This window comes from Mytilus galloprovincialis, chromosome 8 (genome assembly GCF_965363235.1).
Source record: "Mytilus galloprovincialis chromosome 8, xbMytGall1.hap1.1, whole genome shotgun sequence".
Lineage (NCBI taxonomy): Eukaryota > Metazoa > Mollusca > Bivalvia > Mytilida > Mytilidae > Mytilus > Mytilus galloprovincialis.
The window spans coordinates 90,151,734-90,165,145 of NC_134845.1; positions in this window are offsets into that span (position 1 = coordinate 90,151,734).

The window sequence follows — 13,412 nt, forward strand, 5'->3', positions numbered from 1 at the left end:
ACGAATGTATTTTGCACTAACTTAAAGATGTACTTACACAAAGGGAAGGGGATTGTAGGTGAGGTTTTTGAATTTGTGTCAAATGTTCGGACTCCTTGGTGTTTTTCCATACAATACAATGTAAACTATTTTGCCCCATAACACACATTTAATTTTTCATATAAGACTAAGTAGCTCATGAAAGGCCATTTACCAAAATTTAAGAAGATTCTTGTTTTTGTTTTGAGACCAAATAATACCAATGCAAATATAAGGTAAAAGTCCGAGTCAACCTTTTCCTGCCATATTTTAAATCTTCAATATCTCGAAAAGGAGGTGCACGACCTATCAATATTTTTAGCTGATTTTTATCCTTCATTGATGCTCTGCCAGTTTATAGTATCAATTTTAACTTTTAAATTGATTAATTTTCACCTAACCTCACATAAGTACATCCTTAAGCATAGCTGAGTATTAAAAAAAATAATAAAACACTCTTTCAAGTTCAGCAATAATGTGTATTTCATGTCAGTAAACCTTGACCACTTAATATAAAAATTAGTCAGACAATATAGATAGAAAATTGAATTATATTCTTTTCTAGTATATCATATTGAATTTCCTTTCTATTATAGTACAGCTAATAACCTATACTCGTTGGTTCTGCTCATGACATATAGACAGAGTTTAAAACTAATCCTGAAATTTTTTTGAAAGCTGATCTAGAAAGAAGATAATATTGTTTAACATAGGTAAAATAAGGGAATAAAAGATAGAATATCCAAACCTAGTTTAACTTTATTTATTTTAAAAAGTTATGATGGAGTAGTGTAGGAGGTAAAGAGGGACGAAAGATATCAAAGGGACTGCCATACTCATAAATCTAAAATAAACTGACAACGCCATGGCTAAAAATGAAAAAGACAAACAGATAAACAATAGTACACATGACACAACATAGAAAACTAAAGAATAAACAACACGAACCTCACCAAAAACCAGGGGTGATCTCAGGTGCTCCGGAAGGGTAAGCAGATCCTGCTCCATATGTGGCACCCGTCGTGTTTCTTATATGATAAAAAATCCGGTAAATAGTCTATTTCGGAAGGTCAAATTCATGAAAGGGAAGGGGATTGTAGTTACGACGCAAGGAACATATCCGATATCATTTGTGAAACGGTTATTCCATAACGGTCAACCAACTCGTGATGGCGTCCGTAAAATTTACGAAGGGATGATTTCAGCTTTACCATTTGGAACTTTTGGTTTAATAGCTTCCTTGTGAACAGCAACCCTCTATCAAGAAATCATGATAGGAAATGCAAGTACGGGAATATCGTATCAATTGGGAGATATATACCCCGTATGCAGGTGCTACTGGAATGTTGCTACTTAGAAATGGAAAGTTCAGAATTGGAAAGCTGAAATCATCTCTTTTGTTGTAAAGTTTTGTTTTCAACCGACCCTCATTGTCAAGTTCTAGATGTAAGTCAAGATATGAGGCCGACTTAATTGTATCTGTAGTATCCTTTATCTCTAGTTCAATGGAATAGATGAGTTCCACATAGTCACCAAATTTTGAATTATTTAGTGAAAGAACATCATCTATATAGTGGATAGTAGAGTTAAAGTTTATTGCTAATTTCTTATCTTTCTTCCTAAGAAGGTCCTGTATGAATTCAGCCTAATAATAATAAAGAAACAAGTCGGCAAGTAGAGGGGCACAGTTTGTTCTCATTGGAATGCCGACAGTCTGTTGTGAAACACGTCCTCCGAACGTAACAAATATTTTGTCAATCAAGAAAGTAAGCATCTTGATAATATCAGTTTCAGAGATTTTTTTGTTTGAATCAGAGTGATCCTTTACAAAGTTGGATTTATCCCTCCCTAAGACAAGATACTTGTTTCTACGTTGGCCATTCTTGTTTATGAAGCAAAGCAATACCAACTCTTTCAATTTGTCTTTTAGTTTGGAATGTGGAAAACTTGTGTAAAGAGTAGAAAAGTCAAATGTTTTAATACTGTTACAAGATGGAAGAGAGTTACATTATATGTACTCTAAAAGATCTTTGGAATTTCTAAGTATCCACATCTGATTCACGCCACCTCTAGAATATGCAGTTTCACAATAACTTTGAAGCCCGTCTTTGATTGCTGATAAAATAGATGTTAATAATTTAGAAAGAGTTTTGTGGAGCACTTGGAAGACCCAGCAATATACCGTTGTTTGTAAGGACACTTATGAAGTTTAGGTATCCAATACAGTGATGGAAGATCCAGTTCTTCATCTTTGGTTGAAATTCCAAAGGAACATAGAACAGACCTATGTTTATCCAGGATTTCCTCTTTGGTAAGTGTCGTGAGGGTATATGTTGAGTATCCAAGTAAATTGTCAATACCTAATTCGTTTATCAAGCAGTTAATGTAATGAGTTTTACACACAAACACGATGTTGTTTGGGGCTTTATCTGCGGGGACAACAACATATTTGTCATGGAGGTAGGATAGGTGTTTTGCAACATTTGGGTCTTTAAAGATTGACGTAGCATGGGCATTGATAGACCCATTCAGTTTCTTAATTTTGATTTGTATCAACGACCTCACTGCCTTAATCCATTCGGAAAGAGTGTCTTCGTCTTCCTTCTTGCGCTGAGCCCATTGCCTGGCATAATCCTCACTGAATCCATCAAAATTTTAAAGTTGTATTTCCAATTGATGAATTTAGGCTCACGATATTTCGTAAAGAAGTGTTATTAACAATGTTGAGGTCACCGGTAATAATGTGGCCAGCATGATTATATGTGAATTGGGAACTAGCACAAGTGCAATCAGTAGGTTTAGACTTGGAGTCGTCAATAACGAGATCCTGCAAAACGTGTTTGTAATTGAAAATTTTAGGTAAGTCATGATTTGTTGCATCATAAGAACGTTTTGAGACGTTAACTTTACGATATCCAGTGATTTTTTCAGTGGACAAATATAAGTATCTATGTTTTTGTAGTTAAAGCCTTAATGATAGATACGATGAAATGTTAAACTGTGTTACTATATAATAAGTAATTTCGGTGATAACTTATTTTGTGAATAAAATATTTTATTTTAATTTGTCACGATAACAATAATGCTTTTTTTTAGCATCTGCAAAAACTGTCGGTGAGTGTATTTCATGTTTATATCACCTTTCATCTCTTTAAGGAATGACTGTAATATTTCTTTTTTCTATGAAGAAATAACCTCGCGGTGCCCACTAGCGGGTTCTTAAACGTGTGCACCCTTTTGTTTTATGTTAATTCGAATAAGCAGAAAAAAATGTTACAGTCATTTCTTATAATGTAATTCTAAAATCCATTTTAAAGTGGAATACATCATGAAAAAACATTGATGACTTCATGGTCACATGACAAAATTATGTCTATGACCTGATAAACAAAACGACGTCAGCCAATCAGAAGACGCGTTACATCCAAAATATAATAATTATGATGTATCTTTGTTTTTGATTTTGTTTTTATTCCTTTTGTTTTTCTAAGTTTATTTGATGTTCGTTCCAATTTGAATGTCTAATGACATTGCTAAAATAAATTCAAAGTTATCACAGAAATGAGAAGATGTGATATGAGTTCCAATTAAACAACTGCCCATTCAAGTCAAATGGTGTAAACATGAAACAATCAGATGTTCGAGAAAAGACTTCAACACGGATGCTTGGCTAACACCGACCCCAAGCGAGAAAATAACCAGTGGAACACAATTAAAAAAAAAAAATAAAAATGTTAAATATAAAAAAAACCAAGAAACACTTATGCATGATATGAACGGCATCACCAATCGACAACCACTGAACAACATGTTCATATTTTTATAGTCAACACTCTCTATGTATTGAATCAAAAGAATCCCCGAATGATTGATCTATTTTTAACATATACAAGAATGACGCTATATGTCATGTTTCGGTGTCAAACTTTAACATCGAACACAACAAAAAATCGTATTTAGATATAAAAAAAAATCAGGTGAAAAAATTTAGTGTTTTGTATATCCATGATATCATTGACAAAATTAAATATGTCTCCTTCCATGGACATATTTTTCATCATCTTTAAATTTGAATGTCATCACTAACACAACGAAAAAAAAAACCAATGGAGATGTCGTATTATCGTGTCATGATGCTGAATAAGCCAATCAAATTATCGCAGATTTTCGTATAACTGTTTATCAACAGTTCATGACTCGTTATCGTTTTCTTAAGAGCTATCTCTTAATTCACAAACCGCAACCATAATAGAAATAAAAATGTCAGAATGCACTGACGATACAATGGACATTAACTTCGCGTAATAACATTCAATCATTGTCGCACGGCGAATATAATTACACATTATATATGCATAAATGTTATATAAATACCCCATTACGGTATTTGAATCTTTATTGAAATAAATCTTTTTACAAGTTATACAATCTTTATTATCATGCAGTAAATTTGACCTTGTCAGTTCCAAATTAATTGGTTATATAATGTTTCTTTTGAGATAAATCAAAACATTTGAAGTAATTGGATAATAGATAATTACGATGATTGGAATTTTATACAGAAGTTGTTTTTGTTTATGACATGATAATTGTATTCATGCATGTTATACTATTGTTTTTAAGAAAGGGAGAAAGTTTGGTAGCATTAAAACGTTTAGTCCCGCTGCATATGTTTGCACCTGTCCTAAGTCAGGAATCAGATGTACAGTAGTTGTCGTTTGTTGATACGTCTTTCTCATTTTTCGTGTTTTTATATATATATATATATATACTCAAGTTATACGAAAGAGTATACATTTGCTGCTCTTCCAGTTGCCTTGGTCGTTCTGCTCATGTCAAGAAATTAAAAAAGGGTAGGAAAATACAAACACTGATTCGTAATGATTAACCTCAATAATCATTAATCATTTATCATTATCCTAAAGATACGTTTTGTTAGACGGCGCAATTGTCATTTATAAGATAAGATACATGTACTTGATTTTCATTTTTTCTGATTTCAACTGCAAGACAAATGTAGAAGACAATGCTTTTATTTCTGCGAATGCATTTAGTTATGCAGCATTTGGTTCTTTTACTAAAAAAGTAGGATATTCACGTCATTTAAGTAGGATGAATCTGGATATATCCATATGATCTCTAGAATCAACTCGTTTTTTATAAGATAAATTACATATTGGGATCATCACTATTGCCACACTTGCTGTCAGGTTTTTCTATATATCATCGTTTTATCGGGAAAAGAAGATGCGTGAATATTCTAATGTAAGCAGTAACGCAATTGTTTGGTTGAAGAAACGATTGTAGGTTGAACATGTTTGTCGGTTAGTGTTCCACCGACATTTTTTTCATTTTCCTGGTTCATTGGTCAATGTGTAGTTTTCACAAAGATCTGTCACCTAGTTACATGTGTATAAATATTATGTCAACTATATTATATAATTGTAGTGATTGTAATAATTATGTTCATGTGAGGTTGATTTATTTGTTTATTGAATAATTATTAATAATATAGTACAGTGATGATTTCTGTCTCCCTACTTTCAAATGTTAACCATGATGTATTTTTGTTTTGTTCACACATCGTTGTCAATACATGTATAATGGAATTTAATGCTACGATAAAATTTACTGTTTGCAATAGCATTAATTGTTCTAAATAATAAGGATGTTCTTATCCCAAGAATAAAAACTTAGCCGTATTTGACACAACCTTTTTCAACTTTTGATCTTCAGTGCTGTACAACTTTGTACTTTTTTTCGCTTTCGATCTTTTATATCTAGGCGTCACTGTTGAGTCTTGTGTGGACGAGGCGCGTTTTTGGCGTATTAAATTTTAAACCTGATGCTTTTTGTTATTCATTAATCATGTGTTTCTTTGTCTAATACGTTTTCCTATTTATTTGTATTGTAGTCCTGTAATATTATGTTGTCATTTCTATGTTATATTTAATATTGCCATTAAAGTGCGAGGTTTGGCATGCCACAAAACCAGGTTCAACCCACCATTTTTTCCTTTAAAAATGTCCTGTACCAAGTCAGGAATATGGCCATTGTTATATTATAGTTCGTTTCTGTGTGTGTTACAATTTAACGTTGCGTCGTTTGTTTTCTCTTATTTTTGAGTGTAAATTGACATTGCGATAAGACGTGTCACGGTACTTGTCTATCCCAAATTCATGTATTTGGTTTTGATGTTATATTTGTTATTCTCGTGGGATTTTGTCTGATGCTTGGTCCGTTTCTGTGTGTGTTAGTTACATTGTAGTGTTGTGTCGTTGTTCTCCTCTTATATTTATGCGTTTCCCTCAGTTTTAGTTTGTTACCCCGATTTTGTTTTTTGTCCATGGATTTATGAGTTTGAACAGCGGTTTACTACTGTTGCCTTTATTTAGCGCAATGATTATATAGCTATAAAACCAAGGTTAAATCCACAATTTTCTACATAAGGAAGTGCTTGTACCAAGTCAGGAATATGACAGTTGTACTTAAAGTGCAATGGTTTTGGTGTATTTGTAGGATACAAAAGACATGTTAGATGTTACCTCCTTCAGATGTAGAACGTAGCTGATGTAGATTTTTCTAGAATCTCTGAAATTCAATTTTATCACGACCAATAAAAAAGTCACATTTTTCAATATTGGTGACGAACAAATGGTTTTGTACAGCTTTAATCATAGTTTCCCATTGTCCTGAATAAAATAAAATGATATACATGTTTTAACAGTTCATAATGAACCTATACACAATGTTACAGGTACATGCAACCACTATTTAAAAAGGTCAGAGGTTTGTTAAAACTGAGACATGATCAACCGAACAGACTAAGTACTATTGATGCACTCTGATTATTTTATCATCTAATGTAAGTTTAGCCTGAGGAGTAACATTATTCTTAATTAAATCAAATCAACACATGTAAAATTTATTTACAAAACATTCAAATGTTTTTTTTTTTAAATTGATATACACAGCTACTTTTGCAAAGGTACTATGTCTGTACAAAAAATCTATTGTACTGGGAAGCTACTTCTAATATTCAGTACTATTTTGTTACTCTAAAATTATTGTAATATTTAGGTACCTGTATTTTACAGTACTTGATTTGTACTTGAAAATTTAAGTACTACATATTTTTGGTTACAACGTTATAGTTTCAGCATTTTGATAGTATGTCTATTTCAAATCTCTTAAAATTATGATTTTCTTACATGGAATATTGTGATTGCTTTTGGTATTATTTCTGTACCAAAATTTTAAGTACAAATCAAGTACTGTAAAATATAGGTTAGTAATTAGTACAATAATTTTAAAGTAAAGAAATAGTACTTGATATCAAAAGTAAATTTTCAGTACTACAGATTTTAACTTCAAAAATAGTACCTATGCAAAATTGGCTGTGTATTAATCGCACTTGTTTGCGTTATAAGATTAATTTATGATATATGTCAGTTAAGAATAACATTCCGATGTAAACCTCGTTGTATTTTTCCTTTCGTTATGAATGCATAATCTGCTTTGACATTTTATTGTACCGGTGTGTATGTTATTTTAAACAAGGTTTAATGTTTATGCGATCTTTAAACATGTGAATATATTGGATCGTTTAAGATGTTATACAAATGTCTTTCTACAAGCACTGCAATACCTAGAATAATTCATCGAAATTAATGCCTGATTTTCTCTACTACAAAAATACATGTTTGAAGCCGCCTTCGATTGCGGAGTTTTCTCGCTGTGTTGAAGACACATGGGTGGAATACGGCTGTTATCTGCTTTTTAGTAAGATTGTTGTCTCTTTGACGCATCCCCCGCTTTTATTCTCGATTTTATTAAAAGATGATTTGCGCTTCAATCCTTCCTAGTAAAAAAAACCCACCATGATCAATCTTGATATTTCATTATTGTTCATTGTTACGATTGCAATCGACACAATTGTACTAAATGCATTATTGAACAAAAACAACAAACGTTTTAGATAAAGATAAGTTAATATAAATCTCCCCTTCCAATACTTAAATTAATATATATCGTTATACGTAATGACCTATTCAACAATATATTATCAGCTATATTTAAACACCCATGAGATATCATATTCACAGATAAGCAAATTTGTCAAAGATAAACATATCAAATTAAACAAACATGCTGAAAATCACGTAAGTAGTTTTAAATCAATTTCTCAAATTTTTAAACATAAATTAATTAGAAGGAAGATCACATTAATCGGAAAGAATAAATTTACATCTCAGATTGATGTGTGCTAGCTATGTAGCTTTCGCGAAATATTTAGTTACCCCGTGGTTGATCTTTCCGACGTTCTAGTTACAGATTATTCAAGTTAGACAATAATTGATGGCATAATCTGCTTCGAGGTCCTGTGATATATGTATGAGTGGACCAGGGCGTAATTATTGCGAACAATGCGATCAATTGATGTGTGAAAATTGCAAAACCTTACATTTAAGGTAAAAAATATGCAGAAATCATACCTTTCTTAGTGGGTCAAATCTCAACCCGGAAGAAATGTCGTTTTGCAAAGTACACGACGAAAACTTTATATTTTACTGCATTGATTGTAACATGCCAATATGCAAAATTTGCAGCGTTAGAAAACATAAAAAGCATGATATGTCTGAAATCCACGAATCAACACAGGAATTTCAGGCTGAAGTGAAAAGGGTCATTGACTCGGAGAATTAAATCCGTAAAAACAAATCTGGATAAAATTGAACAAGGAACTGGAAATTACAAGAGCGAGATAAAAGAAGCTATTCGTGGTATTGCAGAAGACGGAAAGCAGGTGAAGCAGTGGATTGACAAGAAAGTAGAAGCACTCATAACATCATTGGAGGAAAAAGAAACAGCAAACCCAGAGGTCTTTCAATCAATAACAACTGCATTTCAAAATGATTTAGGAAAGTTCGTGAAATGTCAGACTGCTTTGAACGAGTGCCAGAAAGTTGCAAATGCTAGTAAACTTCTAACACACTTGAAACATATTAAAGCCGAGTTGGATGTTGAAAGTGAAAAGCAGCTACCACTCATGCCGAAAATAAAATATAACAAAAAGAAGGTACCAGAACGGGAATTATTAAATGTATTTGGAGACATATTCTGTCAGTAAGTTATTAACCTTAGACAAGTGTTGTAATGTAAATAGTTTGTTTTCACCCATTCAGGTGATTATGATTTACCAATATATGACTTTTGTTATAGATATTTTGATTAATATTATACATTTGAAATTCGTTTCTCGTCGTGACGCATCTAATGTTGTATTTACTTGATTCAATGTTTCACGCTCTGTGTGATCTGAAGATAACACCAATTTGCGTTGTAAACAATAACTAATATAAAATTTGACCTCCGAAAGGCCGTACTCAAACACAGGTATAAGAAAGAACATTTTTCATTGATAAACTGACAATCTGTTCACAATACATTTAAGATACACTCTTTTTTTTCATATAGTTAATGCACACTCTGTACCCTGTACATCAAATGTGTGCGAGTAAACGAATATTGTATCGTGATAACAAATATTGTAAAAAGTTAACACACCGGGTGCACACGTTTTAACAATATTTGTTAAGGCATTTAAATGGATAAAACCAGAGGATTCCGAAAATCTGACCAAAATTCCTAAACATGACAAGCCAGCCCCCTTAACGCAGTAACTAGTAAACGAACACGGCGTATATGAAACAAGCAAGACACACACAAGCAAAGTGTATATAAGGAACATGGTAAATCCACATATAGTACATTTGAAATAATTTTGTTAAAGATACTTGTATATGAATAATTGTTAATATCATTAAAGATGAAATGCATTTTTATTTTACATCATGTACCAGGAATGATATGCGTATCGATACATATTTGCATTTTTGCTTGTCTTCAGAGAAATAGTATACAGTGTTGAGGATACGAGAAAGACAGAGACCAGGTATTTTTCTTATATTCATAAGATACAGCCTTTTTATATTAACAAAATAGTTCTTTTATCATGTATTTGGTATTGGAAAGTTCACAATAATAGTGAAAAAACATATTGAACATGAAAATGCGTTTCAATATGTAATTTAGGAGATAACAGTATTGTATTTTAAGCTTGGCCTTCGTAATTAGTTAACAAAGGTACCAGGATTATTATTTAATACGCCAGATTCGCGTTTCGTCTACATAAGACTCATCAGTGACACTCACAAAATACTTATAAAGCCAAACCAGTACAAAGTTGAAGAGCATTGAGGATCTAAAATTCCAAAAATTTGTGCAAAATACGACTAAAGTAATCTATACCTGGGATAAAAAAAAACCTTAGTTTTTCGAAAAATTCAAACTTTTGTAAACGGGAAATTTATAAAAATGACCACATTATTGATATTCATGTCAACACCGAAGTGTTGACTACTGGGCTGGTGATACCCTCGGGGACGAAACGTCCACCAGCAGTGGCATCGACCCAGTGGTGTAAATAGTTATCAAAGGTACCAGGTTTATAATTAAGTAAGCCAGACGCGCGTTTCGTCTACATAAGACTCATCAGTGACGCTCATATCAAAATATTTATAAAGCCAAACAAGTACAAAGTTTAAGAGCATTGAGAATCCAAAATTCCAAAAAGTTGTGCCAAATACGGCTAAGGTAATCTATGCCTGGGGCAAGACAATCCTTAGTTTTTCGAAAAACTCAAACCTTTGTAAACGGGAAATTTATAAAATGACCACATTATTGATATTCATGTCAACACCGAAGTGTTGACTACTGGGCTAGTGACACCCTCGGGGACGAAACGTCCACCAGCAGTGGCATCGACCCAGTGCTGTAAATAGTTATCAAAGGTACCAGGATTATAATTTAGTACGCCAGACGCGCGTTTGGTTTACATAAGACTCATCAGTGACGCTCATATCAAAATATTTATAAAGCCAAACCAGTACAAAGTTGAAGAGCATTGAGGATCCAAAATTCCAAAAAGTTGTGGCATCGACCCAGTGCTGTAAATAGTTATCAAAGGTACCAGGTTTATAATTTAGTACGCCAGGCGCGCGTTTCGTCTACATAAGACTCACCAGTGACGCTCATGTCAAAATATTTATAAAGCCAAACAAGTACAAAGTTTAAGAGCATTGAGGATCCAAAATTCCAAAAAGTTGTGCCAAATACGGCTAAGGTAATCTATGCCTGGGGCAAGAAAATCCTTAGTTTTTTTGAAAAATTCAAACCTTTGTAAACGGGAAATTTATAAAAATGACCACATTATTGATATTCATGTCAACACCGAAGTGTTTACTACTGGGCTGGTGATACCCTCGGAGATAAAACGTCCACCAGCAGTGGCATCGACCCAGTGGTGTAAATAGTTATCAAAGGTACCAGGATTATAATTTAGTACGCCAGACGCGCGCTTCGTTTTACGAAGGACAAGTTTAAAGTACAATACAGCTAACTTCATTCTAATGCCACATATTAAAATAAATGTTATTTAATAAATATTTTGGCTTAAAAATGGCTTAAATGAAAAAGTCCGCGAAACTGTTGCATCGTCTTTGGGATAGAAACAATGTGACGTCATGTGTATACCCTGGATGTCAAACATGAATACTAAACGTACTTTTACTTTTCGTTCGCTTCAGAATGGTTTTAATATAAACAAAAAGAAGATTGTTAGGCGCACAATGTGACTATCTTGTTTTTTTTTTTTGGATAAATTACATATCCCAAAAAAATCGAAATTCAAAATGGTGGCTTTCGTAGTTACGGACTAGTAGAACGTGGAGTCTAACTCCTCAAAATATTTGTCAACTTCCAATGAAAATTATCGTTACAAACTAATTGCATTAGAATGACTAATTATCTACATTGGTCTTGAGATCCTATCAAAGGTGTAATTTTCAATTGGTTGCGTTAATCTTTGTAAATAAAGGCAACAGTCATGCCAGTAGTATACCGCTGTTCAAAACTCGTAAATCTATGGACAAAAAACAAAATTGGGGTAACAAACTAAAACTGAGGGAAACGCATTAAATATAAGAGGAGAACAACGACACAACATTAAAATGTAACATACACAGAAACGGACTAAGCATTATACAAAATCCGATGAGAATAACAAATATAACATCAAAACCAAATACATGAATTTGGGATAGAAAAGTACCGTGACACGTCTTATATTAATTTGAATTCACACTCAAATATAAGAGAAAACAAACGACACAACGTTTTGAAGTGTTTGAAGTTTCTATTGCACTAGTGAAATCAGTCATATTATAACTGTGAAGAGCCTTAAATAAAGAACATGTATACAATATTCAAATTAAGAAGAAAAACATGTTAATTATAATGACATCATATGTATGTCTTGCAGTTCAGTTTTATGGTATAAGAGTAAATTCAATACATATATGCATGTATTAACTGAAATTGCATTTGATAATTAAAATAGTGGTTGTTTGTTGATTATCTCTATTTCTGTACACTTTCATTCGTACAATTCAGATTCAGACGGGAGCGTGTCGGGCGTGCCCTAACCTTTGATTTGAAAAACATTGGTTGTTCTCAGCTCAATAACATGTTCCATTATTTTCCCTCAAAAATTTAATTTACACCCCTTAACCTAAAATTCTGGATCAACCCCTGTATTTAATAGAACAGGCAGTGCCTTTTTAGCACAGAGAAGATCACTAAAAATTCAATGAGTTTCTGATGCTTATTCATTATATGCTTGTCGAGTAGAAATTTTGTTTAGTGTTGTTTGTCTGTTTCTTTTGTATTAGAATCATGCATGTCGTCGTATCATCTGTTTCGCTTCGACTGTTTTTTTTAGTTTTGCATTACTTGTATATTATTTACCTTTTCGTAAAACATTCATTAGATATTAGATTTGTGAACCATTCAATAAAGATAAATAATTTAGAAAATTTATAACTCCTTATAAGTGTTCTCTATAATGAGTTTAAATTTGGAAAAACACACGTTGATGTTCTCTTTACTCTTAGAACTAATTGAGAACTGTCGTTATGAGATGATGACAATTAATAAAACAATAAACAAAGTTTCCTTAAATATAGTCATTTAAATTAATTTATGATTTCAGATGTTTAGAATTCCACTAAGATCATATGAGTATGTTTTTTTCTTATCAGGAATATATATGTCTGCTTATGTATGTACGAACAAATGTATACAAAATAGCGGAGTCACTACAATGACATTTTGTAAAAAGCCAAAAAATAGAACATACACATGATACAATGATGTAACATCAATTTAAACCAAATTGATGATTTATTAGCAAAAGAAGAAATATAATATCGTTCTTTAACATAAATGTTTGGTATTTAAGGTGGTATGGGTGTCTTTCGCCTTCTTGGATTGTA